Source organism: Arachis hypogaea, unplaced genomic scaffold, assembly GCF_003086295.3.
Source record: "Arachis hypogaea cultivar Tifrunner unplaced genomic scaffold, arahy.Tifrunner.gnm2.J5K5 arahy.Tifrunner.gnm2.scaffold_28, whole genome shotgun sequence".
In the NCBI taxonomy this organism is placed as follows: domain Eukaryota; kingdom Viridiplantae; phylum Streptophyta; class Magnoliopsida; order Fabales; family Fabaceae; genus Arachis; species Arachis hypogaea.
In genome coordinates, this window is record NW_027255454.1 from 368,746 (window position 1) to 374,418 (window position 5,673).

Consider the following 5,673-nt stretch of genomic DNA (forward strand, 5'->3'; position numbering starts at 1 on the left):
ATCTGATTTTTTTTTCACAGTTTTTTCTCGGTTTTTTCTGGTTTTTTCCCGGTTTTTTTTTTTTTCAACGTTGTGTTGACCCTCGTTCTTTAAATGACGCTATCCCGAGGAGGACACCTAAAGGTGAGCCGTAATGGCCTCACCTTCGGCAGGTTCATCCGGTATTTTTTTTTTTACGTTGTGCTGACCCTCATTCTTTAAATGACGCTATCCCGAGGAGGACACTTAAAGGCGATCCGTGACGGCCTCATCTTCGGTAGGCTCCTCTGTTTTTTTCTTTTTTCTTACGTTGTGCTGACACTCGTTCTTTAATTGATGCTATCCCGAGGAGGACACCTAAAGGGGAGCCGTAATGACCTCATCTTCGGTAGGCTCCCCCGGTTTTTTTTTTTTTTACGTTGTGCTGACCCTCGTTCTTTAAATGACGCTATCCCGAGGAGGACACCTAAAGGCGACCCGTAATGGCCTCATCTTTGGCAAGCTCCTCCGGTTTTTTCTCACAGTTTTTTCTAGGTTTTTTCCCAGTTTTTTTTTTACGTTGTACTGACCCTGGTTCTTTAAATGACGCTATCCCGAGGAGGACACCTAAAGGCGAGCCGTAATGGCCTCATCTTTGGCAAGCTCCTCCGATTTTTTTCTCACAGTTTTTTCTAGGTTTTTCTCGGTTTTTTTTTTCTTACGTTGTACTGACCCTAGTTCTTTAAATGACGCTATCCCGAGGAGGAAACCTAAAGGCGAGCCGTAATTGCCACATCTTCGGCAGGTTCATCCGGTTTTTTTTTGTTGTGCTATCCCGAGGAGGACACCTAAAGGCGAGCCGTAATAGCCTCATCTTCGGCAGGCTCCTCTGTTTTTTTTTTTTTTACGTTGTGCTGACCCTCGTTCTTTAATTGATGCTATCCCGAGGAGGACACCTAAAGGGGAGCCGTAATGGCCTCATCTTCGGTAGGCTCCCCCGGTATTTTTTTTTTTACGTTGTGCTGACCCTCGTTCTTTAAATGACGCTATCCCGAGGAGGACACCTAAAGGCGAGCCGTAATGGCCTCATCTTTGGCAAGCTCCTCCGGTTTTTTTCACAGTTTTTTTCCCTTTTTTTTTATGTTGGGCTGAACCTTGTCCTTTAAATGACGCTATCCCGAGGAGGACACCTAAAGGCGAGCCGTAATGGCCTCATCTTCGGCAGGCTCCTACGGTTTTTTTTTTTTTGTTTTTTTTTTTACATAGTGCTGACCCTCGTTCTTTAAATGACGCTATCCCGAGGAGGACACCTAAAGGTGAGCCGTAATGGCCTCATCTTCGGCAGGCTCCTACGGTTTTTTTTTTTTGTTTTTTTTTACATAGTGCTGACCCTCGTTCTTTAAATGACGCTATCCCGAGGAGGACACCTAAGGGCGAGCCGTAATGGCCTCATCTTTGGCAAGCTCCTCCGGATTTTTTCACAGTTTTTTCCCTTTTTTTTTATGTTGTGCTAAACCTTGTTCTTTAATTGACGCTATCTCGAGGAGGACACCTAAAGGCGAGCCGTAATGGCCTCATCTTCGGCAAGCTCCTCCGGTTTTTTTTTTTGTTTTTTTTTACGTAGTGCTGACCCTCGTTCTTTAAATGACGCTATCCCGAGGAGGACACCTAAAGGCTAGCCGTAATGGCCTCATCTTTGGCAAGCTCCTCCGGTTTTTCTCACAGTTTTTTTTCCTTTTTTTTTTTCAGGTAATTTCCCTTTTTTTTTTTTTTTTTTTTACGTTGTGCTGACCCTCGTTCTTTAAATGATGCTATCTCGAGGAGGACACCTAAAGGCGAGCCGTAATGGCCTCATCTTGGGCAAGCTATGATTTTTTTTTCACAGTTTTTTCTCGGTTTTTTCTGGTTTTTTCCCGGTTTTTTTTTTTTTTTTTTTTTACGTTGTGTTGACCCTCGTTCTTTAAATGACGCTATCCCGAGGAGGACACCTAAAGGTGAGCCGTAATGGCCTCACCTTCGGCAGGTTCATCCGGTATTTTTTTTTTTTACGTTATGCTGACCCTCATTCTTTAAATGACGCTATCCCGAAGAGGACACTTAAGGGCGAGCCGTAACGGCCTCATCTTCGGTAGGCTCCTCTGTTTTTTTCTTTTTTCTTACGTTGTGCGGACACTTGTTCTTTAAATGACGCTATCCCGAGGAGGACATATAAAGGCGAGCCGTAATGGCCTCATCTTTGGCAAGCTCCTCCGGTTTTTTTCACAGTTTTTTTGCCTTTTTTTTTACGTTGTGCTGACCCTCGTTCTTTAAATGACGCTATCCCGAGGAGGACACCTAAAGGCGAGCCGTAATGGCCTCATCTTTGGCAAGCTCCTCCGGTTTTTTCTCACAGTTTTTTCTAGGTTTTTTCCCGGTTTTTTTTTTACGTTGTACTGACCCTGGTTCTTTAAATGACGCTATCCCGAGGAGGACACCTAAAGGCGAGCCGTAATGGCCTCATCTTTGGCAAGCTCCTCCGATTTTTTTCTCACAGTTTTTTCTAGGTTTTTCTCGGTTTTTTTTTCTTACGTTGTACTGACCCTAGTTCTTTAAATGACGCTATCCCGAGGAGGAAACCTAAAGGCGAGCCGTAATTGCCACATCTTCGGTAGGTTCCTCCGGTTTTTTTTCGTTGTGCTATCCCGAGGAGGACACCTAAAGGCGAGCCGTAATGGTCTCATCTTCGGCAGGCTCCTCTGTATTTTTTTTTTTACGTTGCGCTGACCTTCGTTCTTTAATTGACGCTATCCCGAGGAGGACACCTAAAGGCGAGCCGTAATGGCCTCATCTTCGGCAGGCTCCTCCGGTTTTTTTTTTTTTTTTTTTACGTTGTGCTGACCCTCGTTCTTTAAATGACGCTATCCGGAGGAGGACACCTAAAGGCGAGCCGTAATGGCCTCATCTTTAGCAAGCTCCTCCGGTTTTTTTCACAGTTTTTTTACCCCTTTTTTTTTTTGACGTTGTGCTGATCCTGGTTCTTTAAATGACGCTATCACGAGGAGGACACCTAAAGGCGAGCCGTAATGGACTCATCTTTGGCAAGCTCCTCCGATTTTTTTCTCATAGTTTTTTCTAGGTTTTTTCTCGATTTTTTTTTTACGTTGTGCTGACCCTCGTTCATTAAATGACGCTATCCCGAGGAGGAAACCTAAAAGCTAGCTGTAATTGCCTCATCTTCGGCAGGTTCATCCGGTTTTTTTTTGTTGTGCTATCCCGAGGAGGACACCTAAAGGCGAGCCGTAATGGCCTCATCTTCGGCAGGCTCCTCTGTTTTTTTTTTTTTACGTTGTGTTGACCCTCGTTCTTTAATTGATGCTATCCCGAGGAGGTCACCTAAAGGGGAGCCGTAATGGCCTCATCTTCGGTAGGCTCCCCTGGTATTTTTTTTTTTTACGTTGTGCTGACCCTCGTTCTTTAAATGACGCTATCCCGAGGAGGACACCTAAAGGCGAGCCGTAATGGCCTCATCTTTGGCAAGCTCCTCCGGTTTTTTTCACAGTTTTTTTCCCTTTTTTTTTATGTTGGGCTGAACCTTGTCCTTTAAATGACGCTATCCCGAGGAGGACACCTAAAGGCGAGCCGTAATGGCCTCATGTTCGGCAGGCTCCTACGGTTTTTTTTTTTTTGTTTTTTTTACATAGTGCTGACCCTCGTTCTTTAAATGACGCTATCCCGAGGAGGGCACCTAAAGGCGAGCTGTAATGGCCTCATCTTTGGCAAGCTCCTCCGGATTTTTTCACAGTTTTTTCCCTTTTTTTTATGTTGTGCTGAACCTTGTTCTTTAATTGACGCTATCTCGAGGAGGACACCTAAAGGCGAGCCGTAATGGCCTCATCTTCGGCAAGCTCCTCCGGTTTTTTTTTTTTGTTTTTTTTTACGTAGTGCTGACCCTCGTTCTTTAAATGACGCTATCCCGAGGAGGACACCTAAAGGCGAGCCGTAATGGCCTCATCTTTGGCAAGCTCCTCCGGTTTTTTTTTCATGGTTTTTTTCTCGGTTTTTTCCGGTTTTTCCCTTTTTTATTTATTTATTTTTTTTTACGTTATGCTGACCCTCGTTCTTTAAATGACGCTATCCCGAGGAGGACACTTAAAGGCGAGCCGTAAAGGCCTCATCTTTGGCAAGCTCCTCCGGTTTTTTTCACAGTTTTTTTTCCTTTTTTTTTCAGGTAATTTCCCTTTTTTTTTTTTTTTTTTTACGTTGTGCTGACCCTCGTTCTTTAAATGACGCTATCTCGAGGAGGACACCTAAAGGCGAGCCGTAATGGCCTCTTCTTGGGCAAGCTCAGATTTTTTTTTCACAGTTTTTCCTCGGTTTTTTCTGGTTTTTTCCCGGTTTTTTTTTTTTTTTTTTTTTTACGTTGTGTTGACCCTCGTTCTTTAAATGACGCTATCCCGAGGAGGACACCTAAAGGTGAGCCGTAATGGCCTCACCTTCGGCAGGTTCATCCGGTTTTTTTTTATTTTATTTTACGTTGTGCTGATCCTCATTTTTTAAATGACGCTATCCCGAGGAGGACACCTAAAGCCGAGCCGTATTGACCCTCGTTCTTTAAATGATGCTATCCCGAGGAGGACACCTAAAGGCGAGCCGTAATGACCCTCGTTCTTTAAATGACGCTATCCCGAGGAGGACACCTAAAGGCGAGCCGTAACGGCCTCATCTTCGGTAGGCTCCTCTGTTTTTTTCTTTTTTTTTTTTACGTTGTGCTGACCCTCGTTCTTTAAATGACGCTATCCCGAGGAGGACACCTAAAGGCGAGCCGTAATGGCCTCATCTTTGGCAAGCTCCTCCGGTTTTTTTCACTATTTTTTTTCCCGGTTTTTTTTTTCCTTTTTTTTTTTTTTTTTTTTTTTTACGTTGTGCTGACCCTTGTTCTTTAAATGACGCTATCCTGAGGAGGACACCTAAAGGCGAGTCGTAATGGCCTCATCTTTGGCAAGCTCCTCCGATTTTTTTCACAGTTTTTTCTCGATTTTTTTCCGATTTTTTTTTTGTTTATTCCCTTTTTTTTATTATTAATATTTTTTTTACCTTGTGCTGACCATCGTTCTTTAAATGATGCTATCTCGAGGAGGACACCTAAAGGTGAGCCGTAACGGCCTCATCTTCGGCAGGATCCTCTATTTTTTTTTTTAAGTTGTGCTGACACTCGTTCTTTAAATGACGCTATCCCGAGGAGAACACCTAAAGGCGAGCCATAATAGCCTCATCTTCAGCAGGCTCCTCCATTTTTTTCATATTTTTTTTTACGTTGTGCTGACCCTCGTTCTTTAAATGATGCTATCCCGAGGAGGACACCTAAAGGCGAGCCGTAATGCCCTCATCTTTGGCAAGCTTCTCCGGATTTTTTTCACAGTTTTTTTCCGGTTTTTTCCCGTGGTTTTTTTTTTTAACGTTGTGCTGACACTTGATGTGTGGAAAACGATCCAACACAAAACTCACCGGCAAGTGTACCGGGTCGCATCAAGTAATAATAACTCACATGAGTGAGGTCGATCCTACAGGGATTGAAGGATTGAACAATTTTAGTTTAGTGGTTGATTTAGTCAAGCGAATCAAGTATTGGTTGAGTGATTTGTGCTTTGCAGAAATTAAATTGCTTGAAATGTAAAGGGAGAGGGTAAAATGCAGTCAAATTAAAGAGCAGGAAAGTAAAGAAGCAGAATCTTAAAG